Below are 27331 nucleotides of genomic sequence, written 5' to 3' on the forward strand. Positions count from 1 at the left end.
TTTGTGACTCACATAGTGAAGTACAACCTGACAGTGAGCATGAACCTGGACTTGACTCTGAGTTCCTGGAGAAGTACAAGCAGCCTCCTTGTTCTAAAGAAATTTTGACTGACCATCTTCCACTCTTTGTGGTCAGTTATTTCTTTGTTACTAGCCTATTTCCAAGTAAAGGTCCAAGCATTAACCTTGCTTTCAACACTTTAACTGCCTTCCTTCTTTTGCGAGGAGGATCAACAGATGAATATATACGTTCTGCAAGTGGGAGGGAATTTTATTTCTTTCTTTGGGAATGGATGGGCAGACACCTTTTTCCATTGTATGCAAACATGTGCACCTTACTGCAGAGAGCACCTGAGGCAGTACAAACCCACAGCTCAGCAATTTGGCCAATGCTGCCTGAGACAAAACAATCCCATGCAGCAGTATGAAGCACACTGTCCTATGTCACTTGTAGTGTACAGACTCCCTTTTCAATTACATCTGTGTTTTCCTCAGACTGTCTGCCTTTTTGGCATTAGTATGGACAGTTTTACATTATAAATCCTTAGAAAGTAAAAAAGCCCAAGCAACAGAGATGATGATACCTCTTTTCTACTCGTACAGGTCATGTTAGGCTCAATCAGTATTATGGCCATTGCCTTGAGTGAAGTCATGTACTGCCTTTGGTAGTGTCTTAAAGAGTTTATACAGGGAGGGAGAAGAGGCAAGATGATGCCTAGAGCTGGTCAAAGTGTTATAGCAAAGATTTTGCCAAAATCTCATTTCTGATCAACCAAAATATTCCCCAGCTCTGTGCTAGTTTCTGCAAAATCTAGTGGTTTAAAATAACCACCTCAAACAACAAAAACAGTTAAAAAACATTTAAAATGCTTAGTTTTAAAATTTGCAGAAGGAAATACCTGCATTTTTCATTAATAATGTTAGACTTATTTCAAATTTTGTCAGGTTTTTATTTAAAGCTAAAAGAAAATTAAATTAACAAAAACAATGAAATGAACAAAAATGAAATGAAACTTGTCATTCGACCCAAGAAGGAAGGCTGACAGCTTTTCAGTTCACACACTTTTTAAAGACAGATTGTTTTGAATACACTCAAAAGTTCTTTACAAATATTTTTGCTGCATGTTTTCAGAATTGTCAGAAGACAAAAATAGTCCATTATTCACATAGCTTTGCCAGTAAGCTCCATGACTGCAAAGGACAGACTCATGTGGCCTCCAACAGCTGTATTCCATCTAATTCTCCTAGTTCAGCTTTGGTTCCCTATTGGTTTGGCAACCCTGAAGGTCCAGAATATCTTGTGGATAACTTTAGGCACAAGAACATAGGTAGAATTTAGGCTGCTTGAAAACAGCCTTGAATTCATGGACATTTTCCATCTCCTGCTGGTCTTCCAGGAATGGTGCCACTCTAACCTATTACCTCTTTCTCCCCTTCGTGTAGGACTGTGTTCAAATGGCACATTTAGGCTCTGCAAATGGCATTGAAATGCACATATGTATCACAATGGTGCCAAGGAATAAGGCAGGGCTGGCATCAGGTGAAGGGAAAGAGAAGCGTGCCAAGGAAAAAGAAACCTAGGAGTGATGAGTCAACCGAATTCTCAGAAGGCAAGTGATCAGATGGGATGCTTTGGTGACAAAATGAGATATGATTCATAGAAAAGTCACATGAAATGTAAACATGCGACCCAGTGTTCTCTGCTATCTCCAGGGATGGCTAAGTACTCACAGAGGTATCACCAGGAAGAAACTCTGCTAGATGCGTGTGGTCACGTCTTCCATGGAATACATCAGGCTATCATACATCAGAGACTGAAAGAGGAACTAAACATGACTCTGCAAAATTTGTGCTTTCTCTTAAACCTTTTATAATGTTGCATTTTTAAATTCAAGCTCAGCTGTGGAGCTTTCTTTTGTGACTTACATTCAATAACTATCATCATCATCATTCGGTCCCAAATCATGAGCTCCTTTGGAATAATGACTGTTGTAACAATGAATGGCAAATCATGCTTTGCCCAAGGAGCCTAATATCTAAATGTAGGACAAGAGAGAGACAGAGACAAACAAACATGAAATAAAAGAGATCTATGTGACAACTATGATAAGCAATAGTCTCAGCACATCATGTTCCCTGGCATTGCCAGCTCCTTTGGTAGGCATTGTGGCAGAGGAAAACTTTATTCTCTTGTCCAAAAATAACTTATATTTTGAATGTTTTGTTATAAATTTGGTTTGATCAGTCACACAGTCTCTGGAATGAGAATAAACATAGGCTATCTTAACATGCAAATAACTCATTGGATATTTATCTTCTAGCTGTTTTTCCCAAACAGTTTTATAATCTACACACACACACACACACATATTTACTTGTATGCTTTAAATGAACTGGCATTCATGCTGTGCCTTAGCCCCATTATGAAAACACATTTTCTGGATAGATGAGACATTTTTATAAAACAAGATTTTACTACTTGTTGTGGACATAATCTTGTAACTGTTTCTGGCTTGTGAGGCTACAGGGATCAGGTCTCTGTACTTACTGCATAAGGAAGCAAAGATCTTTCGTATATGAAAATAGGCTGAATAACGAAGAACCATAAATGACACAGTCAAAAAATGATTTCTAAGAAGATCATTGAGCTCAAACTAAACGTGATGGAAATACTCCAAATAACATCAGCAGAGGCAAGTCCTAAGTATAGCACAGATGGTTTGTAAGATGGATGTGCTGGCATATTTTATTTACACAGCAGAACTGTAATTTTTGAATTCTTTGAGATACTCATATGCAAGGTCCAGTTAAAGTGAAGGCTCTGTGTCTATCTGAGTTATTACTAGAACTTGATGTGACTTGGTCTATGTTTCCACACACAGGAAGGACTGATAGACTGGCCACAGAGGAAGGAGTAAGTTTAATCTGTTCACTGCCTTTCTCATCCAAGTAAAAAGTGGAATTACAGGGGAGGAAATGAGGCGAGCCTCAGCTCAGCTTGCTGGCAAGAGCATCTTAGGCTGCGTGGGGTAGGAGATGGGAAGGCGAAAAGGCCTCCTGAGGTTAAATGGCCACCAGCAAATTACTGGCCTCCTTCAAACTGGAGGAAGCAGGGAGGAGCGTGATTCCAAGGGATACCGAAATTCCTGCTCAAATTAGCCGAAGGATGATGCAGTTGAGATGCCACCTACTGCACTGGGCGATACCTGTGGGCATAACCTAGTGCAGAGAAATGCAAAGACATCTGAAATTTTAAAACTTATGTCTCCAGACAGATATAGATCTGAAAACCTCCATCTGGCACTACAGTGTGTAGGGGTTTATTTTTAAAAAGGCCAGGACAGTGGCTCACACCCATAATGGAGCCTCTCTAGCACCATCCCCATTATGAGAGATTCTTGTTTAATTCTTCACAACCTGTAGCTCAGGACACTAAGCCATTTTCCTCTAGGTAACTTCAAATCAGCCTTGGAGTAACGGTGAATTAAAGTGTTTACCATCTAACAACAAGAGTTTGGTGGCCAAAATAAGCTGCCTGTTGCATTGAATCATTTAGGCACACTTTAATAACCTATGTAGCTGCCTGTGCTGAGAGACCTACCAGTACAGCGACCTAAGTGCAGTGCCAGCAGTGCTATACCACCAGCATTGCCCAAAGCAGGCTAGAAAAGGATTGTCTGACTGCTGCTTCCCTGGGGACCTCCAGGGAAATAAGATGTATCTCATGAGCTTCTCAATCGGCAGAAATTGGAACAAAAACAAATAAAACAGTTGGTGGTCTCAACTGTGTTTCTTGTGGGCAGTCACCCATGTTGCAAAAGCTTTCCTTGTGATGGGCACTAATTGCTCTCCCTTGCTAGAGGTCTTAGCCAAGAAGTCAGGAGTGAAATTACAACAGAGAGTAAAGGTCAGGATGAGAAAAGCATTTAGGTGCCTTTCCCCAAACAAGGAGCCTGAACTTCCACCAGAACCAATGGGAATGTTGGTCCCTATGTAGGAATCATGACCTGGACTCATCTGACCCACACTTAATCACTACAGTGATAGTCAAAATGCTGCTGTTTCAGGTTTTTCTACAAAGGAGGAAGAAAAAGCACCTCCAGAAGTCAGATCAGAGCTTTTGTGGGACACTCAGCTCCCCTGAAGGTGCCCATGTCATGCATCAACGAGAAAGAAAGATCAGCATGACTTCCAATGCTAAAACCTCAGAAAACTGCCCAATCTGAGACGTCCTGAATCACCCTGTGGACCAGTCCTGATCATAGGATCTTTCTCACCTCATCCTAGTCACTAAAATACAAGCATCTAATTTAAGCTGGTCTTCCTCACGCTCCCTCTTGGGAAGCACCTCTCTGATGATCTAGATGGACCCTTCACTTAAATTTGAGTCTTTGAGCATCTTCAAACTGAGCTTGCTCTTTTCTTTCCTCTGCATGGTCTGTGCAGCATGAATGAGCCTCACAGCTGTTGCCAGATTGGAGACAGAGATCTTGAATTTTGAATTTGAGATCTTGATTTTTGAATCAAGCATTAGTAAGTTATTCTGGATATTGGTAGGTGGCAGGCTGGAAGAGGTACACGCTCTATCTGCCATGAAATTAATGGGGAAGTGTCTAAGGCAAAGTGAAAAAGCTGTTCTGAAACTGCACATTTTGAAATAAAATAGATGAAAAAGGTAGGCAGTGATTCTCAAACACAAACATTAGTTCTCTAATCAGAAAGCAGGTAACTAACTGAGTGCTTCCTATGAACTATACATTTGTGGTTATGCAAACCTTATAGGCACAGTTTCTAACACCAATTAAGTATTTTCATTGCTATTAAAGTCAGTGCAAATATGTGTCTTTTTCAGTAAAAATTATTATGTTTTTAATTGCATTTCTAATCTTATTTTCTTTAATTAACATATAGCTTTGTTTATAGAATTTGGATTTTAAAAAAATCAATTGCAGAAAATACAATTTCTCCATGTTTAGATTTATACTCTGAGGCCCATGTCTATCTAAAAATAGATCTTAGATTTTCATCTTATTACAGAGATACCCTCAAATCCTTAATTTTAAAGAGTTCCCAGTAACCAGAAACTTGCTCCCTCATGGGAAGCTGGCAGAAGGTTCTCATGAAAGACATTGTGAAGTGGTATGAACCTGGTGGGAAGAAAGTGTTATTTGGTTTGTGATGGATCAGCCCTTTCAGTTAGTCATTGCTGCAGCTTTTCCCACCATAGGCATAATCCTAGCTCTTATTCTTCTGTGTGTTTCCTGCAGGAATAATGTAAGTAAGTGGCAAATCTTCAGGCATGCAAACTTACAAACGGGCTATGTCATGCAGAATGTCAGAGGACATATTCTGGAGGCTACAAGGAAACAGAAAACAGAATCAAATGAAACATAAACAGCCTGATTATATGAGAAAAAACTGCTAATATGCGGGTTTATTGAAATCAAATTAATATTTTTAAGAAAGTATCTGGTTTTAGTGTGAATTATTTTGATGCTCAGAAATGCCAAATATTTAAAAAGTCACCATTTCAAAACAAATGGTGGTGTTTCAGTGGAAAATGTTGACATTTTTCCACTTGAACATCACTGATTCTTGGGGAATATTTCATTTTACAAGAGCTTTCGAAGTCTTATCCAACTCTACCTATGACTCTCAAAAGGAGAGTGGAAGGGGAAGTGGAACATTCTTAGCAGAGCAAATGGGGTTTAGGATGACAGCAGCAACTTGATGCTGAGTGGGAAGATGAATTTGTGTAGTAACCACTCTGACCTGAAAGGCAATGTCCAACCCCATCTCCTTCTTAACTTCAGCTTGGAGCAAGTGTCAAATCCCAGTGTAAACTTTCCCATCTGTGTTATTCTATTAACTGAAAAGGAAAGGGATTAGCATGTGTACTTGTCACATCTTTTGACCTGTTGCATACTGAGACCGAAGGTAATATTAAAGCAAACAGCATTCTTCTCCCTCTGCCAGGATAAGCAGGGCACAGGGGTGGTGGTTTGTTAAAAGAAAAGAAAGCCAGACCACGTAAAACAAAGTATGTACCCTGTGCAAAAATAAATCTTGGAAGTTGAAGATTTCCAAAGGGTATACCTTAACCGGGGGGGGGCGGGGAGGAGAGAGAGAGAGAACATTTGAGAGGAAAGTTCCCCTCCCTGCCAAGCACCAGATGGAGGGCCTTCCCACGGAAATAGCTGCAGAAGACAGATCGCTGACAGAAACCACTGCCAAGTGAAGGAGGTCCCACTCATTGTGCTGGTAAAAGCTTAGTGGATGAGAACATAATACTCCGATTAAAACACGTGCTCCGGAGAAGGGGGTTGGAGTGTGGCGCAACACTCTTTAATGCAATGGAGCGTGGCTTGTACCCCCAAGAGGAGTGCACGTTTTGGAAGGTTGGTATGGTTCAGGGCTTCATTCCTTTTCATATAGATTCTTTTTTTTCCCCTCACTGTAAGTTTATAGAGCACATGTGCACACAGAGACATGCATAATGGCAACAATAATCTGTTTTTACTCTACCCCTGCATTTTATTTCTACAAGGCCTTTGTTGTGATCGGGACAAGATGAAGTGTTAGATGCTGACACTGATAGAGAATACATTTGGGGATAGATAGAGGGTTTAATGAAGCTAGGCACCAAAAATCTCTTTTTCAAACGTTTCAGTTAACTTGGCACTAAATTATTCATAGAAAAAGAAATTGAGGGCTTTTCACTCCTTCTGCATTTTCCTAGATATTTCTGGTTCCTTTGTAAAAATCCATAGGAGTGTATGCACTTTGTCAAAGAAGAAAACAAATTCAGCATCTCCAGGACAATCCAGTCAATTCAGCAATGGGAAAAGAGGCAATTAACTATATTGCTATCACAGACAGACAAATAAATGAGATGGGATGACCTGGGTACAGTGTGTTCAGGAAACACGCTCTTCCAAGAAGGCCGAGCAGGTATGCCCTGATGTTTCCAACATTTGAATGAGAGCCATTATATTAGTTATGGCCAAAGCTTGAGCATCCAATGTCAACAGAGTAGAGAGTTAATACAAATATTAACTATAACTAAAACCCAGTTCCACTTTTGGACCATTTTCTCTCCTTCACAGTGCAAGAAGGATATCAACAAATCAGACTGAGTCCAGCAGTGGACTATCAAGATAGCTGAACACATGAGGAAGGGCTAAGGGAGGTGAATTTGTTCAGTCTGGAGAAGAGAAAGGTTAGAGAAGGTGAACTAACTGGTGCCTTCTACTAACTGATAGATGGCTACAAAGAAGACAGAGTCTAACTTTTCTCAGATATGCACAGTGAAAGGATGAGAGGCAATGATCACAAGTTGCAGCAAGACAAATTCCAACTTCATTAAAAAATAAATCAAAAGGACAGTTAAGTTCTGGAACAGGTTGCACAGAAAGGTGGTGAAACACCTAACCTTGCAGATTTTTAAAACTTGACAGAACATGGCCCTGAGAAACCTTAGCTACCTTTGAAGTTGGCCCTCTTTTAAGCAGGGGCCAACTACAAATCTACAAATGCCAGTTCCAATCTTAACTAGTCCATGACTCTGAGAATAACAAATATTTTTTGTAGTGATACAGATAATCACTTTCAGAAATCTCTGTCTCCTACCTCAACCCTAATGTCCTCCTCTAAATGAAAACTTTTTCTTTTACTCCTACAAACCAGAAGGCAGAATAAAGCGTTTTTGAAAATGCAGTCTGTACCACCTGCCGTTTGTGCCTTCATGGCAGGGTTTTTGATTCTCTGTGAGCATCATCATCACCACCATCTATGACAAACAGGTCATGGCTCTCCCATTGTGGAAGAAGGCAGAGTTGTGCTAGGAGCTACACAAACACACGGCACCATTTATGGGAGACCACGACCAGTTCTGCACTATCCCATGCTCTCTCATCTCAGGAAGTGAATAAATTTCACTCCTTTCCTCGCTGTTACTAAGCCAGGGGCATGGATGCACTCTGTTGACAAAAAGCAGCTGTGTTAGCTTAGTTCACACGTCTCCAGAAAACAGTGCAACAATATTGACAAAAGAAATTCCCTTAAAACATGATGTATCTGTTCTCACTGGCAGAGTCATAATGGTAGAGAGTCTGTAGAGAGAACAACTAAGGAGGACACACAGCTTTCCTACAGTGACAATTAGCAGTATCAAGACGAATTTACCAGGGCGTGACAAAGAGGAATATCATGATTTCCCCTTGACCTCGATCTTTTTGATGGGAAATACTTCCCCATACTTTGCAAAGTATTAGGCAAACCTCAGTTGAAGTTGTAGGGAGACCCACGGGAGACGGAGCATGGAGTGCAGTGGGCAACACTGAGCTTCCCCTGTGTTGCGTGGCACCAAATGAGATCACAGAGACTGCTGCTGGGATTCCTCACCATTGATAATGGTGTTCCCAGAGCACGTATTAACCCCTCTCAGAACAGACTATTGAACCAAATTTTATGGCAGGCTGCTATAATAAATGCAACCATTTCAATGCAGTGATTGGGAATGTTTAAAGGGTGTAATTCTTGGCTAAACAAAGAAGGCGTTTTTGGGAGGCCATGTGGCACGGGTCATTGCTTTGCTGAAAGACAGAACAAGATAAGAGCTCTCACACTTCACCAGACTTACTCTTTTCACTTTACATGACTGGAAGGGTCCAGGCTGACAGTACAAGGCAGCATTATTCCAAGTTCCCCCATACAACGCCATTACCTCCTCATTTTCTTCTCGGCTCCTGAATCATCTTCACTGACTTTGTCTTACAGCAGCACATAACTGCCCCGTCCACAGGCCAAGGCTGCTGTGTGCTGTGCAGTTCCATGGTGCCTTAAAGACTGTCCTTCCAGCAGACATGTATATAGTGGTATTTGTACACACTGATAGTCTGATATCTCTAAAATTACATTTCCCAAGGCAAATATCTAAGTGCATTGTTTGTGCATTGACTGACAGAATATTTCCAAATACAGGGTCTTGACAGTATCTGTGTAGAAGTTCCTGGATTTATCTATCTCCAAGCTTAGATATTAGGAGGTCTTATTACCCGAAGTCAGATGTGAAGCTGCCTGGTCTCTAGGTTTGGTATCTGCACAAACAGACTGTTCTTTTTAATCAAGCAGTTAATATATGTTTTTGTATAAATGTGTATAACAATGTACATGGAAGTATGCATGCAAATAAATACAAACATGTACACACACATATGTGTAATGCATACTAACAGTTAAAGAGGAGACGAAAAAACACATCAGGGCACTATTTTACATTACAAATTCACAGTATCTTGAAATGGACAGACAATATATTCTTTCTCTAGAATCATTCAATCTGTGTACCAAGTCAGTGGCTTTAAAAAGACCACTGGTTTGCTCAACAGAACTTACTAGTACTGCTTGGCGGCTTTCCACTCTAGTTCTGTACTGGCCAAATAATCTGCCTAATGCATTTTAAGTCTTAATTAGATTTTTCTTACATTTTTTTTTGTTCTGTCTAAAGAGAAGATTAGTTCAAGGACCATGTATTTATAGCCCACTTGGTGGTGTTCTGACACTGAAATGCCAATATTCCCACTACCAGGCTTAAAGATATACACACGTACACGTACGCACAAACAGGCACACACACACCATATCCTTGAATGCTCTGTAATGCCAAGAGAGACTTGATGATTTGCCCTTATTTTAGCAGCAGCAAAGTGAAAGGAAAACGTGGCGTGGGACATACCTTAAACATTTCTATTTACTTGTTTAAGTAATGTTGCTGGTTTATGAATTAGGATCTTTTAATACTCTTTTTTTGTCATCTATTTAATTTAACCACAATATATGTCTTCAAATTCTCACTAAAAATCCTTATCATCTGCTTTTATTTTATAGTTGATGGGGTCTGAGATCTCTACAGGATGGTGACATTTCTGATAAGAATATCTGCAATTTTTTCTACTTTAGAACAGGTGAACAAAAGGAGCACCAAAGCATTGCTTAAACTTTTTGCAAAGTTATAGACCTTTCTTTACATGGAGAAATTTGGATCAAGTCTCCATCTAATACAATAAGTAATAGTGAATGACACTTGTAGAATCTTACAGGTAAAAAAAACCTACTTTTTTTTTACCAAAGTTGTGAAGGACAGCAAACTGCAAATCACCCACTGGCTTCAGTGGAGTTGGGGTTTTACAGTGCATTTTCTGAAGGGCAATATATCCTTTGATTAGCTCAGTGATAGCAATATAGGTCTTGCTTGCACTTGGTCTTCCATAATTTCATGCATTACCTGCCAGCCGTTGGGGTACCTCTAAACTCAGTGTAGACACTGTCCTGTCTGCTAATCACATCTTCATTGCCATCAGTGCTATTCACACAGCCAATATGAATTATGGCTCATGTTATGTAGCTTACCTCTCCTGTAAGTAAAGAGAAACTGCACCAGTATTAAATAATTTCAGATTTGTCCGTCCACGTTATGTAGATGTTGGTGTAAATGAGCATGTCAGGATCTGGTCCTTGCAAAACAAAAATAAAGTTCATTCAGCATCAGTTTGAGTTTTGAACCATGGTTCATCAGAATCTAGATGCAAACTGATTGCTATCACTTTGCTTATACCTTCATGCTAATAAAATCCTATTACACCAACACAAAGTCCTCAGAGTAGTCTTTAAAAGAAAAAGAAAAAAAAAAGCTAAATCAACTCTCTAATTCCCATGTAAACTGGGTTTAAGAGTGGAAAATTTCTTTTACCTATTCTTTGGGTGGTACAAAAATCTAAAATTCCTATAGCCCTGCTTCCCTGGGCCAAGTCAAACAAGGATATTGTCCTTTTAATGTCTTAAAGGCTCTGTTTTCTTGTAATGCCAAATGCAATATTTTTTTGAAAACACTACACCAGAAGTTTCCCAGCTGAGAAAACAGGCTGGTGAAAAATGGTTTCAGAAAACGAAATAAACCATGCAAAAGCTGTTCAGGGTGTGTGTATGAAATGAACATCTGGATTTGGCTTGTTAAACTGCCTCCTTTTTTCTCTCTCCCCCCCTTTTTCTTTTTCTCACAGCTGTTCGAAAGAGTCCTAAGGGCAAAGAGACAGGTCAATGGACTGGGTTACACCTTTTTTTCTTTTTCTTTTTTTCAAACCTCTTTGCACCTACGCAAGGAATCCAGGCCACATGTGTGTTTAATAAGTAGGCACAAACACAAGAGAGAAAAAAAAATATCTCAATTCCTGTTGGTTCTTAGGAGAGACACTGAAGGAAAAATAAACTCCGGATTTCAAATTTTCTCTTTCTCAAAAAAAAGAAACCTTATGGTTCCAATAAAATATTTCTGTAAAAACCCAATGGATTTTTTTTTTTTTTTTAAAATCAGGGTCTTTACACAGTATATCTTTTTCTCTGTTCCTTGAGAGAGGAATAACAATGGGTTAATCCTTTACCTGCTAGAGCAAGAGGAAATTATAAAATGCCAATGGCCTGGGCTCACTGAACTCAGTTTTCCTATACCACAAAATAGATACACACATTTATACTGAATAGGTTCATATTTAATTTCAGGCTGTAACTTCCCCAGCTTGAGCAGTCCAGAAACGGAACAGAGAACAAAAAGAACTGAGAAATTATTTTGGGACAATGTTTTCTGAGAAACAGATGATTCGTCTTTTCCTACTGATGCTACGTCCCCTGGCATTGCTAAAGCGATGGCCAACAGCAGAGCATCTTTCAGCTGCAACAGGCTTCAGCAATGTGCTCCTGGAAGAGCTGTAGGAAGTTCTCTCACCTGGCTCTTCTAGACGAGGTGTGAGGGCTGCGTTAGGTCTGACCCTAGTCTTGGATCATAGGTCAAAGGACCATACTACATATTTCAGCCAGCAGTCAGGGCTGCTAAGATAGCTCTAGTCCGCTGACAGCTCGCTGCATGAAAATACTCTATTCCCTTTGAAATATAGCCATGTGGCACTGTACCCTCATATACAAACATGGAGACAACCAAGGACCAAGGCCACCAAACTTGAGCAGACACAGACGGTTACTATAAGCAAAACCATGCTCTTTATTTAAAGCTCTATTTTCAGCCCAGCTATTAACAATTTCTGTGCTCCCTGTGCTCATCTACACTTGATGCACAGATTTTCGGCTTAGACAGAAGTATTGCACTTGTGTTTACATCTATATAAATACACACCTGCTGCTGCTTAGAGGTTTTGCACACACAGGTGGAAGAGTTTGTGACCCTGGTAGTAGCAAACCTGAACCATGACTATTTACTCCACCTCCTTTTACTGTTGCTCTTCTAAGTTCTGCTTGGGGTTGGTCGCAATATTGCAGCCCAATAAGTAAAAAAATAAGTCCCCAAATCCTTGAGTTTATTTGGGCAATCTTACTTTGGCTAGAAAATTGATGTTGAAAATCAAACACCTGAGTAGAAGCCCTTTGCAAAACACAAGTCCTAGTGCCAGGAAAGAAGCTGTATTGCTTAACATTAATACTATAACTCAGGCAACACAGTGATATATTCTGGGAAAAAGCCTTTGCACAGTAGCCTCCATCAAAAAGCCAGCTTTTGTCAATAGGTGCTGCACATACAGACCAGATGAAACACACAGCGACAGTGTTGAGTTTTGGGAAGGTCTTTCCATAGAGGAGAAGGCAGTGGTGTTTGTTGATGTGATGACCCTGGATTTGACCTACGTAAATACTACCAAGAAAAGAAAAGTTAACAACAAAGGATACATAGAAAAAAAATCCCATTCCAATCCCAGCACTTGCTTGCCTGTCTATCCTAGGTCTGTATGGAATCCAAGACAAGCAGACAAATCTAAATCTGAAATAGAAGCTTACCTTGTGTTAAGTTGGTCCAATGATGGTCTTAGGGAACAACGTTTGGCCAGCGAGGAACTAATTTGCCCATATTTTCCAAGCTCGTATCTGCTTCAATAGGACTGAAAGACAGAATTACCTCAAAATCGAGCTGAAGGTAAAGAAAATTCTCCTTCTCTTCTCTCCTCCCTCTCTTTTTATAAAAGACCATGAGAAGAGCACGGCAGTGAATATTATTTATGGAGCACCTAATAAAAATGCTATGGGGAAATAATTACTGGAAACATCTGACTGTGTGACTGTAAATGCCTAGGCCCCAGTGTGCTGATTTAATGGACCGCTGCTTTAGTCTGTTATGCCTTGTGCTACTGACTTCAAGTCCCCCTGCCCTCCTATTAAACCGCTCACATCGCTGTTAGATCAGGACTTTATTCTGCAAGCTTTGTGGCAACTTTCCAGAGAGGGATAATGTCAGCAGGGGTGACTCTGTGTTCACAGGGAGGCCTGGAGCCAGCCCTGGGAGAGACAGAGGGCTTCGTGAAGAAATCACAGTGAAAACCTGAAGGTTTTGTGGTTCTGGGACTGAACAATGTTTCATAATCCAGAAGCCAGGTGCTTCAGGTATTTCTGAATGACATTGGTTAGATGTGAATTCTTCCCTCTATTTTTCTACTCGTTTATCATTCACAAACCACCAAGCGGTTTCTTATTTTTGGCTGTTTTTTTCTATTTTAAATATCCCTCTATGATCTCCTGAACCCAGTGGTAAAAACCCATGCAGCCTCCCTGCACAAAGGGCACTTCTCACCGAGGATTACTCACAGGCCCTCCACCTTTTCACAGATAGATGCAAAATGTTAAAATTCACAAAACACCTTGTAAGTGATATGAAAAACACAAGGATTTGAAGTTCCTGCTTTCATTTGCAAAAACAGTCCTGAAGAAAGACCGGAGGGCTATCATTTAAGTACTGCTGCTGACTTGCTAAATGAAGAGCAGAAAGTAAAAGGCAGCTCACTGCTACACTGACAGCAAGAACAAAATCATATCCACTCTTTCTGAACCCAGCAGTTAGCATGCTTTTTCTTTTTTTTTTTTTTTATTGCTGGTTTTAATGTAATATTTAAGTTGGAACTAAAACAGACCATGGAACATTAAATCACTACCAAATGCAAATTTACCTATATATCTGAACTACATTTTCTCCTACATTTACAAAGCAAAATTCTACCATTTGAACTGTGAGCTCCTATTGCATTTAATGGGAGGCAGCAAACTCCAGACATTACTTGGAATATACATGCACTTATCTTGTTGTTACAGGTCTCCCTCACAGAACTAAAAGAGAGCTTTAGTACCAGACAGTATCTCTCCGGGGTCATACCCAATGAATAGTGTTTTTTGAAAGGATTATTTCAAAGGAACTCTGAAAAAGAATCTAATGACTTGCAAGCTACTGGATTGCAGCATGGGAGGAAGTAGATAATGGAATATGACAGCAATGCATTTTTCATAAACCCAGTGATTTCTATCATAACGAGAAACCCATCTATAATTCGGAGAACTCCCCCCCAGAAGGAAACCTATGCTGGTGCAGAAAGTGCACTGAAGTACAAAATGAAACAATAATGATGATGATGTTACTGATGAGTCCCACAGCTCTGTCTTCCCTTCTGTCTCACTGAGGTTTCAGGCACGATTCAAGAGGAGCAGTTCCAATTCTTCTCTGCCTCGGCATCACTAACCAGGGAAGCTTGCAGGCATACATCAGAGACCTCATGATAGATGCGAAACCCTAGAGAAGAGGCTGCTCTTTATCTGCCGAAAGTTGAGGCCTGCATCTGCTCTCAATTAGCAGGCAATTAGGGGAGTTGAAAACAAACCTGTTTACATTGGCTATGAAGTCTAAAATAATTTGTGAGATGTCAGGACAGGATATTAAGATGTTAATGATGTTGTTTCTTTACTTTTTTGTGTGCAGTGTAGTATCACATCTTCCTTTTGCAGCTCCATATACAGTAACAGATTGATTGACTTCTGGGAGGGTAAGAAACCACTGGAGGCTGGTTTGGATGGGAGGAGAAGTCATGTCTTACAAATAGTACGTATGGGAGACCTGAGGATGAAGACTTCTTTGCAAAAAAAGAAGGTCGTTGTTCATTTTTAATTGTGAAATAATGTCATGTTATGGATTACAGCATTCAGAGGTTTCAACCACAATTCCCATAGTAAAGGCCCCGTCTGCAATGTCCTGTGAAAGTCAGAAACAGTGACCGAACAAATCCAAAAAAGACTGTCTGCAACTCTTCACTGGACTTGCTCTGGTGGAACGGTTCTGACCCCAGTTCTTCCTCTGCAAAAGCCAACACAGGCAAGTGACCATGGTACAGGGAGGCTGTTTGCTCCCCGAGCAAGCACCCTGCGTGAGACATCTAAGGAAAACTGTGATCTCTCAACTTCAGATTAACATCTGGGATAGGATCCTGCTTATTTCTGTGTTGCTTCCTTCCAAATAGCTATTTACAACACTAACTCTTCTGAAAAAGAAAATTTTCAGCAGTGACCTCTCAATTCAGCAGCATCTACCAGGGTGAGGTTGCTCGAGGTTCAGCTATCGCTTCTTGGTTTTGCTTGGGTCATTTCTGATCAGTCCCATGAAAAAGGCTTTGCAGAAACCCATGTCCTCCTTGAACAGAAAATGAAAAGCAGCATTAGTATTCTTTGCTTCTGAAATCACAGAACTAGTTTTCATTAGCACAATGTGGTACAAGAATAGTGCAATAGATGAGGAGAGCTGCAGAAAACACCTGCCTGGAAAGTGAGTTTTGTACCTTATTTAATACAGTAGGTACCTTTCCTGCTGACTGCCCAGGTTAATTCTGTCAAACTTACAGTAGGGCTTATTGCCATATTAACCTTATATAATACAGTCATCATATCTTATCTTTGATCCTCAAAACTAACCAAAAAATAATTCTAGGAAACAATCCACTTCAAGTTGACAAAATTACATTTTTACAGTTCCAACTAATCAACCATGTTACCATAATTATTTATGTCATGCAAACACCCTGCCCTCAACATTTCAAAAAGCCAGCGAACAAAAAGTGCACCACAGGTGCCACTGTGCCCTCTTGTGTTCTCCTTCGGGCCATCTCCTCTCTTGTCCTTTTTTTTTTTTTTTTTACCACACGATATGGATCCAGCTCTAATAAGAGCCAGGTGTTCGAGCCCCCAGGCTACAAAACAGCTTTAATTATAATATTAATAGCATTCTGCTAAATCAGAAAAAAACCAAATAGGTCAGTATTTGTGGTTATATTTTTCAATGTCCTGGTGTTTGTTTTCTTTCCAATTTTATATTTCTTACTGGCATTTATAATGCCTAAGAGACATTCCAGAGGCCAAAATACAGGCGATCTGATCTTTGCATGATACTCCTAACTTTCCACAAAAAGAAATACCGGGAGAAGATCAGATCTACATTATACCAGCCCCAGAGGTATACCCTTGAGTCTTGACCTCCTTTGATGAAAAGCAGAAGAGCTCAGTATTATTAGTATTTATTGTTATTATCTTAATTGCTACTATTATTAAGCAGGCCATGAAATATATTAATATAAATAACACAAACATAGACATTTGGAACACAAATTCCAGCACAAAGAAAAGACACCTCCTATTTACCAAATATTAAACCAAATTTATTTAATACTTTCCATTAATAACTCTTGCAGATGCATGCTGTATGAGTCAGTCAAAGTAAAGGTTAGGACGAACATGTACAGTATGGGAATGCCAGCTGGTCTCCTTGGTGGATACTTATTATTTAAAAGACTAAAAAAAGGGGGGGCTCTGTTAAAAGAAAAACATTATATTAATTTAGTTTCTGTCAATAACATTCAGATCAAGTCAGTTCAATTAAAAAGTTGAAAAAAATTAAGCTTTTGACAGTTCATTTGCTGGTGGAAGGAGCCTATCCTGAGGCAGGGGGAGAGGGACCTGCAGGGCAACAATTCTGTTTCACAGCATCCAGGCTTAGAAAGACACTTCTGTTCTGCATGGTGCTGGAAACAAAACTTTTCATATACTTTCACAGAAGCGGAGTCGGTTTATTTCCATGGGCATCACGCAGCTCTCCTGACAGCGCTCCCCCCAGTGCAGCCCCCTCCCCATGGGGTGCCAGGCAGGAATCCCCACTCGCTGGCATCTTCATCTGGCACAAACCAACCATTCCCTTTTGCTTAAATGACACTTGGCTCAACATCTGCTTGCCAAATCATGCCCCTTCTGCTGCTTACATCCCTCTTACCAAAAGTAAAACCAGGGTATGCACTGAGCCCGGTCATTCGGTTGGTAACACTCGATGCAGCGAGCCCAATTCATTCACTCCCAACTCTATTGACTCCTTGCAGCTGAGAGTAGTAAAACATGTTTTTGTCAGTAAACTACGCTACTGTGACTCAGACATTGACACACAGGGTGCAGTTACCGTGTGTACAGTAACACAGTGCCATATTTAGAGTTTCTAACCATAACCACACTTGCAAAAACTGCATTCGATCAGCAGCCAGTTTCCCGGACTCTCACTCCTTGTTTCTGACTTCAGGAATTCAGATTATTTGTCTTGTACCAAATAAAGTTGCTTAGGAGATAAAACAGTAAGAAGGAAAAACAGAGGGGCCTAACAATTAGCTTTAATCTGTTCTGGCTTGAATAGATAATGCTTACAGTGGAAAACAGCAGATAGTAAAAAAAAAAAAAAAAAAGCAGCAAATTGAAACCTAACATGAAAATAAATCTTTTTCCTTTTTTTAAAATTTTTTTTAACATTTCGTGTTATCCGTAGCGGCACATATGTAATTTGCAGAAGTGTTGGCCAATCTTCATTAACTACATTTGTCCTCATCAAGGCTGCTCGTGAATATCAGCATAGACAAAGCAAGAAGACGCACAGAGGAAGGTGTTTGAGTTCAGCACTGTGTGACTACTGCTGCTTGCTGCAGTTAGCCATCAGGAGGGAACATTTCAGCTGTCTTAGCTGAAGATTTTTTTTTCCATAAAGAGCAGGTCTGGTGCAGTGTAAAGGCTCTCTCACTTTCTTTTCTTTTTTTTTTTTTAAATAACAAGCCAGGTATTGGTGGTAGGATGAAGAAAGTTGAGAGATTCACACAATCATACAGGATATTTTGGGATTAGTGAGGATCAGAAGCTCACGCTTTCATTGCAAGAGAGATTGTTTAACAGTGAGGCCAGCTGAGATCAAAGATACCTGTCCTGGGAAAGGAAAGGCAGATAAACATCATGAGTTAGAGAAGGTGACGAGCGCAGGAAGAGGGGATCCGGGATATATCAGATAACTCTGACCCAAACCATCTACTGCCTGGTAATGAAAAGGAGTCCTATACAGGTGTATTTATTATTTTGTCTGTGCTGGTTTCTTTCCCATGCTATTTCAGAGAGAATCACTTCAGTACCATAGGCAACACCTGCACACAGCTGCTCCCAGGGAATTACACGGGTAACGCCTGTGGGGTCGGGAGTCTAAGAAAACAGCAGGGACTTCAAGTCCAAAAGGTCACGGCTGGTCCTGTGGTTTTAGGGCAGCTGCACCACAGAGCTTCGCTGCCTTGAGTATGCTACCAGTCACTGAAGGACAAAGCCTCCCAGCAGATGAGACTTGGCACAGTGACTGGGGGACGTCCAGTGTCTGGGAGAGCTGCTCCGGAGAGCAGGAACTGAAGCCCTTCCAGTGTCCACTCACTCGTCCACCTTTGTGGCCAGCTGGTACAGTACTAGCACATCCCACTCAGTGTGGTACTAGGTGGCTTCTGCATAGCAGAAATTAATTTACTCCACTCTGAAGGCAAAATTGGGTTGGAAAACTGTTCAGCATATTTTATTCTTTATTTTTAGTCATTCTTTTAATGAATATACATCGTTTGGGCAATGGGTGTTTCGGCTTTTTTTTTTTTTTTTTCCATTTTAATAGAAAGAAAACAAAGGACAACAGTAAAAATGATCATAAAAGGGAATCAGCCATTGCCCTGTTCAGATTACTTTAAGCGTTGAGCTCTGAAGAGCCCTCTTCTATCAATAGCACTTATATGTGCTACTGACCTGGTTCCTTTTGATCCATTATCAAGGCAGGGAAACAGTTGTGTCCAGTTATCCAGGATACAACTGAAACTAAAAAAAGAAATCAGAACTGTGAAAATTAGGGCACTTAGCAATATTGCTATTTTACAGCAGACCCCGGGAAGTCCCTTAGGTGGGATCCCTGTCCTTGACACCCTCTTTTCCATTGCAAAAGGCTCAGAATTGCTCTGGGTCCATCCATCGCCTCTCTGGAGGCTGGCAGCTCCAGGAGAGGGGGCTGGCTGGCTCTGCTCTTGCTGTTTATTTTCTGGGAAGTCAGGTTTGGTCAAGTGGAATGAATCTTGTGTTCATTTTAAGAAAGTTTATATTTGACTCTGGTAGGGCTGGGGAGGAGGTGAATGATAGGAAGAGGAGGGAAGGATCAGAGATCTTGTGGGGCTGCCCCCACAACACCACAAGCAGCCCCATTACCAAGGCAGCAAGAAGATGAAGCAAAGCACCAAAATCAAACACGCCTGTTGGTTTTGGTTTTTTTTTCAAAGCTCGGAGATGACTCTAAATCTAAATCCATCTCTTACTCCATAGCTGACCTTGTGGCTCATGAAAAAATGTAAACTAAATCGCCTACTTTTAAAAACCATCTTCTAAACTATGGAAAAACACTTCCTAACTTTGCAGCACAACCTGACTCATTCTGCAGCAACCATCTCTATTTGCTCTCTACATCTTGGGGGTTTCAAAGTCTCATCAGCCACTGCTGCCCTGCAAGGGAAAGTAAGGGGATGCTTTTTTGGTGCAGTTATTGGAGCCATTCTGCTGGGACAAGGCACAGAAGTGGAAGTGGAGAAAGGACCAGCCTGGAGTTTCGCACCAGCTTTGCACGGTTACATGAAGCACTTCTAATCTTTTGGGGCCATATCCTACCAGCAGGATAATGGGAACAGTTGATGCAAAGCAGTGGCTTTGCATCTTTTGCAGGGTAGGCATGACATTATTCCCTCCCCAGTAACTGTGCAGAGGGAGTGTAAGCAATCCTGCCTTGGCTGCACGCAGAGGAAGCAGTAAATGGAGATGCTCTGTGCAGACTTTGCATTCCCCCATGCGGTGTAAACCAAAACCAGTTCCTGCAATTCTGTGCAATAATATAGAAAGCTTGCTGGATACTTCTCCCATCTGTCTCCTGTGGGTATAGACTCCTGGCCTCTGAGGAAACCAAGAATGCCATCCTTCTAGATTTATAATCACAGGGATTTATAAAATACAGTGTTGTTGTTAGGTGCCTTGAAGTGAAAGGGGGAAATAAATAAATAAACTACATGGGCGTTGCCACTGGAAAAAATAAAAAAATCTGATCTCAACCAACCAACCACATTTACTACTCTGCATCCATGGCCAGGCTTGCTACATCAACCACCACTATCATCCCTTCATTCTTTTCAATATGTCTTAAGGGCATCCATCTTCCTTAACACAGCGTCCCTGATTTCAAAAGCCAGACAAATTAATTCCGGGAATCCTACGGTGGGGAGACATTAAAACCCATTTAGAGGTTTCTGTGGAAGCCTCTCTCCATGCTTATTTCAGTCAACTCAGACTCACAGTGTAGCATGCTGGAGCCAGCCTAAAGGAGCAGGAGGTTATAGGTCTGCGGCAGACTGCAGGGACACGCTGGGTTGGGCTTATGCAATAACCGAGGGGTTTGTTTTCTGTGGTAGGGTGTCGATGGTGCGTACGTGGGAGGAGGGGACTGGGCAGAGCTCTGTTTTAGAGAACTAAATTAAATATTTCTTTTATTTTCTTTTTAACTCCTTCATTCTTAGTTAAGGCATTAAATCTCTTAAGTTTCACTTCCAGAGACCAGCTGCCTTCAAGATTTCCTCTACAGCTCTCCAAGACTAGGAAAAATAAGGGTGGAAAAAAAGGAGGGGTTGCTGAGCCACAGTATTCAGAAGAAATGTGTCTAACATCTCTCGGGGTCTGAAGTAAGAAGGAGGCTTCCTACAGGTTTGGGTGTTTAAATTACCCCTCTGGGTCAGGTGTTAAGTAGTATCTCTCCTTCCAACATGTAATCATTTATATTGCTAAGTATCTCACTTGTTCTGTTTTCTAATGGCTGTTTTAAGACGTGCAAAGAGCTGAGAGGATGGGGACAGGGAACTGCCTCCTGACTCACCTGGCCCGTGGACGGCAGGGTCCGCGGGTCACACGTCAGCTGCACCACGGTCGCCCGGTTGCACTCTTAGCTGCTGGCATAGAGCATTACAGCACATTTTCCTTTCTCTAGCTCATAAAAATCATGTGTTTTGTCAATAACCCCTCCTATTTTTATATTAATTTTCTGGAGAATTTTTTTTTCCGGGTATTGTCGAACCTTGCTTCAGACAATCCACGGGTAAAATAAACATTTCCTGAAGATACATTTCCTTCCTTTGTGCTTCAGAAGAGGAAGAACACCTTGTCCTAAGCGGATATGCTAAAAGGTTTGGGTTGTTTCAGAGAATTGACCATCATTTGGCGCTAAGCTCACACCTTAGTTTGTGACCTACCTGCTATTTTTAAGAGCAGAGAAGAGCACTCAGGGCTGCATCCCCCCTGCAAGGACTGGAGCGGTCCACACCCAATGTCTGCCTCCAAACTGCCTGCATGTGCAGCCTGCTCTGCCTGGATTCACACCACCTTCTGCAACTGAAGTTAGTGAACATCTCCCACCTTCAGCAAAGGCCAAACCTAAAACTCAGCCCTGCTTAGTCCCCTGGTCATTGCGATATGTTTGATCTAGCCACTAATGCTATGATTATATTGGTTTCTTTCCCTTTGAGAACTGCAAGCAGAAGCCAAAGTGGTCAACTGGCACTCAGGGAAAATAACTGGTGATAAGAAGATAAGAATATGAGTTGTTGTATTACAGCTGACATCCTCCTCACACTGACAGCCAGGATTTTGGACGAAGGTGGCAAAACTCCCCAGCTATTCAGGCATTACGAGAAACAACGAACAGAGCCTTTTCCAATCATCTGGGCCAACCATCCCAACCACAGAGACACTGAGGAAAAAATGGAAAAGGACCAGTTATGTTCTGGGGGAGCTTGTTGTTGCCAGCATTTCCACACCCCATCATTTATATGGTATTTCTGCATTGCGTGAGTTTGCAAAGTAAGATTGCAAAGCCAGTGCAGTTTCCAGACTGCAGCATGAGAGCAAAGAGAGGTATCTATCTTGTTATGCACTTGGGACTAAATGCTTTTTGGCTGTAACGGACATAAGCTACTATTAGAAAACTGCCTTACAGACAATGTCTATGAACACTTGAGAAGACAGGTTCAAAAGCAGCATTTCAAGGAACAGAAACTAAATGCAAAGGAACAGAAACTAAATTCCTTGAAAGATCTATAAGAAAAAAATACAACAGACACATTAATTATTTAGCAAAACTCAGATGTCCATTAATGGCTACTTAGACAGCATTTTGGCAAGATATCCTATCTACTGTATCACTATTGTATCCCTGTAACTGCACATTTTGCTTTGGTATGTTCATGAGCCATTTCTCTTGGTCCTGTCAATGAGGGTGAGGCTCTGAGGTTCCCCAGCTCATTATGAGAGGTCTCTATTACCATACCCACTCCTAAAGCCAGCACCCAAAAAGCCTTCCATGGACTGCTGAACAGCAAAATGAAGTCATCAACCCTAGGGAGAAAGAAGCTGTGACAGATTTTTTTTTTTTTTTTTAGCTGTAAATCAGTGAAGCCTCATTTTACTAACACATCGGATCAGATCCTCATCTCCATCAGCCATCAAAGCTTCATAATGTGACTGAGATCAGAACCTGGTCAATAAAAATAGAAAGCTTGGAGAAGTTATATTCAGTGCTCTTGGGTGCCGCCTGCAGGCTTTGAAACTGCAGTTTACTAATAACCACTCCAAAACAGCATTGAACATAGTCATTTGTGGAATAAAAAGGGGACTTGACTTATGACACTAAAATTCCTAGAGAAATCAAGGACTGAAAATAGGAGCTTTTTTTTGATTAAGTTTTGAGTAAGCAGAAGCTGAAATGTGCAATTTTTTCTCACAATGAGTTTTTGTCATTATTTAAATCCAAAAGGTGAAATTTAATAAACAAGCCAGAGGGCCATAAACTCACACAGATCAACCTGGAAGGAAACACACACAGGAATTTTCCCAGATGTTGCTCTCTCTAACACAACATTGTGCTTTGACGAGGCCTCACAGACTTTTAGCCACATAAATGCCTTTGAGGATCCTCATTCCAGCCCCAAAAGGTAGACCACGTATGGAGATTTACAAAGTTGCTGCTACTTTCAAGCTCTTTTTTTTTCCACTCATTTTTGTAATGCTTCATGTTTCTAGACTGTAAAAGTCCGGAGGCTCTGGCCTCGGTGTCCACCGACAACCTCATCAAAGGTGTGATAACAGAGCAAGACGGCAATGTGCCATCTGGAAGCATGGGCAAACCCCTGTTGGAGCTACCTGCCCATGGTGAGCAGCTCTCCTGGAGGTCTGACATTATATGTGCCTTCCTTAACCTCTTTGTTCTCTGACTTTTTCACGAGGCCTCGAAACGGTTTCCCAAAAGGCGCTACATTTGTTCTGGCAGCCATCCATATTTTGCTTCCTTGCAGTCCTCTGGGTCTGAGGCTGCTGCTGTCTCCCCTTCTGCTCCTAGTCCCACCACTTCCTCCCCACGTCCCGTGCTTGAAGTACAACTCAACTCAAAATGACCCAGTTAAAAAAACACAGGTTATTTGTTGACGGAGCACATTACACACTCAAAGACACAGTCAAAAACAGCTTAAAGGGGATGTGGGGGCCTCCTAGGTTAAGTAAAAGTCATTTCTGATACGCAGCTCGCTTGGACAGCCTAAGCCTAGCTGCGGACATGGGATTTGCCCTGTGCATGTCCGTGCACGGCGCTGGAGGGAATGGCAGCACCCTCCCGTGCCCCAGCTGTGCCTTGGCACAGGGGGACCCACTGGGGATGGAGAAGGGTGGTGGGGAGGGCAACTGAGTCCTTTGCAACAATGTATGGTCCATTTTCAATTCTGAAGGAGGTAATAAGTGGAAGGTAAATTGAAGAGGGAATGAGTTAAAACAATTCCAACAATGGAAAAATTAACTTACCTTTTCTGATGATCTCAGACCTGGCATTGGATCTTGGCTGTATTGACCTGTGACATCGATGGCCGTTAAAATTTAGCTTTCAAAATCCTATTTTCTTCATAGACAAAGCAGCAGCTTGCTCTACCCCCCTCCTCAGGAAATGCATACTCGTTTCTATAAAGAATAGTAAGCATTTTTTCAAAATATTTCCAAAATGTTTTTCATGTTTTTACCAACTTGATTCAAACTGAAAACACTGATTTCATTTTAAAATCAATAGAATCATAATAAAGTCTAAAAGTTACTGGTTTACTGGCATTTATTAATTAATTTATTGTATAACTATAGAAGAAAAAGGAAAAGAACAAAAGGAGGGAATGAGAGGAAAATTCAACCGGAAATACAGACCTGATAAATCTATAAAAAGACTGTATTCATTTGCAAACTTTTTCTCCCCCAAAAAAGTGAAGCATTTTACCACTCTAAGAATTTTTCATGGAAACTGCTGTATTGTCCACATGACTATATTCAACTTTAAAAAAATAGTACTTCGAGAATACATTTTAACCATCACTCATAAAATATAGTCTTTTCTTCTTTTCAATGCTTTCTCTCATATGTCAAGTCTCTACCAGAAGTTCAAGGCCCTTCTCGTTGAAAAAGAAAGAGGGGAAGGAGACAGAAGCGAGAGCGAGCGCTAGGGGGGGGGGGGGGGGATGCAGAAGGAGGAGACAGGAACAGCCCTGACACAGCAGAATTGGTAACAGTTCAGTGTCTTGTTGAAAATCTCCAGTGGGAGCCACAGAAATCCATCAGTGTCCTGAATGACTGGTCACTTGAGGTTTATACAGCACCACACGAAACATCAATTAGAAAGGGAACCAGCTGGCAGGACAGCTAATATCACAGGGCTGCAGAGCCCAGCACCACAAATGTGCATGAAGCAAACACGGCACCATGTACTTCACGCGTCCAAGGCTTGCAAGGGGACGGCTGCATATATGGATTGCCGGGGTGGGGGGGGAAGGGGTAAGATATGTCCGTCTGGCTATTGTCAATTAGCTTTTAAATTTTAATAGGGGCCTGAGTGGTATTTTGTTTCTGGTTTAGGCTGAAGCCTCTCTCTGAGGCTGGCTGCTTCTTCCCCTAGAAAGCAAAACACCAGCCAAACCTTTCTAAAATATTACCACTCTTCTTATTAGGAGATTTTTCTTCTGAAGGAGGAAGAACTAGATCTAATAGGGATGCAGGAAAAGCACTGTGAATGCTTTTTTCCTCTTATAGATAACCTGAAACCTGAGTGTTAACATCCATGTAAGAATGTGTGGGAGCAAGGAACAAGGATTAAAAGTCTATTGTTATGGAGTGCTTTTTCATCCAGAGGATCCCAGTGTCCTCTACACCACCAGTAACACTAATTTCACTGGAGAGCTGTGGGCACATAATGAGTAAAGGATAGCCAAGACACCAAGGAAACAAGGTCCAAGAGACCCAGCAGTGTCAAGAACTCCACCAACTTCACCAGTGAAGCTGACAAAAAATACACAAGAAATTAGGAAGTAAATACTCCAGTGCTGCTGCTATCCTGAATAATGTAACAACAGCCAACAGAAAATAAGAATAAGGCAATTAACAGACATAACACCCACTTATGAAATGCAGGCATCGATTGAGTGTTGCCCAGAAGGCAGTCGGATAGCATCACTGTGTGACAGACTTCAGGAAATGAAGTGCCGTATCTATGTGAAACTAAAGGTGATATTTTGAACAGGAAGTTGGTTAGAAATGGGAACAGCAGAATAAATACAACAGCAACGAGAAGGAAAACAAAACCATAGTGTGCTTCTCAACTATCTAAAAAAAAAATTGGCATTTAGAGCAAAACTGGGAAGTATTGGCTTTCTTATGTATACAGCTTATTTACGAATGCTTCCACACTATGTACTTAATTAAGTACAATAAAAGCCCAACAAAGTGGAGTAAATAGTCAAGCATGGGCTCATTGGAGCCATTCTCACACTGCACTTGAATAGAGCGTATCTCTGTGGTTAAGTGCAGACTGCCCTGTGCTTGAGTCCACCTGCACTCCAACCAGTTTCAAGCCCTGTTGCTGTATTAGCATGGCATCTTCCCTGAACTCTTAAGCTTAGATCCCTCAGAAAGGCCTATTAGCCCAGATGCAGTGCCGTGGTACGGACCATACGGCACCTGGACCATAGCCAGCCTGCATCAAAACCAACTCAGCCCAGGAGCGGAGCAGACATGGCTGTACCCATCCAGCCAGACACACCTGTAGATTCAAACAAAGGTGGCATCTTTCCAGGCTGCCCATAAAGGACACATTGCTTTCCAAAGTGGTTTCTTTCCATAGTTCTGACAGAATGGCATATGGCCTGGGTCTCACAGAAGTGCAGCCCCCAACCTTCTGCAGACTCCAGCTATAGTCTAGTCTCTCTCTATGTGCCCAGACATGTTCCTTTAATGTCAGTGGCAAATCTCCCTTTTGCCTCAGCTTGTTATGGATTTAGTCAAGCCTGGTCTTGTTTCTTTTGAAGTCAGCAGGAAAAATCTAGTGGGGGAGAGGATAAAATCTTTTTCCCAGTCTAGCTTCTTTTAAATACCAGATTATCCTCGTGCAATGCAACCTGAAGTCCTCCACTCTGACTGGTCCCATTCCTTCAGCCACTTGGTTTTACTCTCTGGAGTTTGTATCCTGGAGTCCCAGCAGCAGCAGCAAAAACAGCTGCCAACATCCTGGGAATATCTGCCTTGAAATCTCAACTACTGTGTGAAGTTGCTGCTCTTCAGTTTGAGATATGTGTTTGCAAAGGAAATCTGTCCAACAACAACATTGAGAGAGGAAAAAAAAGGAGGAAAAAGGGCTTTATATAACAGAATTAACAGAGCTGTTGCAATAGTAACGTGAAGTTAACAGGCAACTTTTCCTCCTCCTTCTCTGCCCCCACCCCAACCTCCTCCTCTAACAGCAGTTTCATTTGTTTTTGTTTCCAAGCTTCTTTTACTGGCCACTCACACAGCCCCACTCCCTTTGTCTAATTTGGATCTCGAACTTCCATGCAACCGACTCTTGCTGTAACTGTAAATCTTTTTATGGCCCTTCTGCCTCTGAACTGTAAAAGCAATGCCACTGTAAGCTGCCTAAATGGGTCGTAAATCCACTTAGTGCACTGAATGAGGAAAAAAGTTTTTAAGGGAAAGAAGGAAAAAAAAGGCAAACTAAGGTGGCTGGAGGGACACATGGGAAAAAAACCCAAGAATGTATTTGCTAAAT

The 27331-nt window shown here is 41.3% G+C and overlaps 2 long non-coding RNA genes across 2 annotated transcripts in view; both read right to left on the reverse strand.

Moving 5' to 3' along the window:
* Positions 1-957: 957 nt before the first annotated feature.
* On the reverse strand, positions 958-11279 carry LOC121233209. Its single transcript, XR_005932127.1, has 3 exons — positions 5647-11279; positions 5312-5356; positions 958-2256 (listed from the first exon to the last, which is right to left on the reverse strand). It is a non-coding gene; the product is annotated as an uncharacterized LOC121233209 (long non-coding RNA).
* A 2627-nt stretch (positions 11280-13906) lies between these two features.
* The window catches only part of LOC115339989, an 84410-nt gene continuing 70985 nt past the window's right edge, over positions 13907-27331 (reverse strand). The window contains exons 3-4 of the long non-coding RNA XR_003922880.2: positions 24061-24213; positions 13907-15505 (exon numbers count right to left, since the gene is read on the reverse strand). This is a non-coding gene — a long non-coding RNA (uncharacterized LOC115339989). The remainder of the gene's footprint in view (positions 15506-24060; positions 24214-27331) is intronic.

The sequence above is a fragment of the Aquila chrysaetos genome, chromosome 3 (genome assembly GCF_900496995.4).
Source record: "Aquila chrysaetos chrysaetos chromosome 3, bAquChr1.4, whole genome shotgun sequence".
Lineage (NCBI taxonomy): Eukaryota > Metazoa > Chordata > Aves > Accipitriformes > Accipitridae > Aquila > Aquila chrysaetos.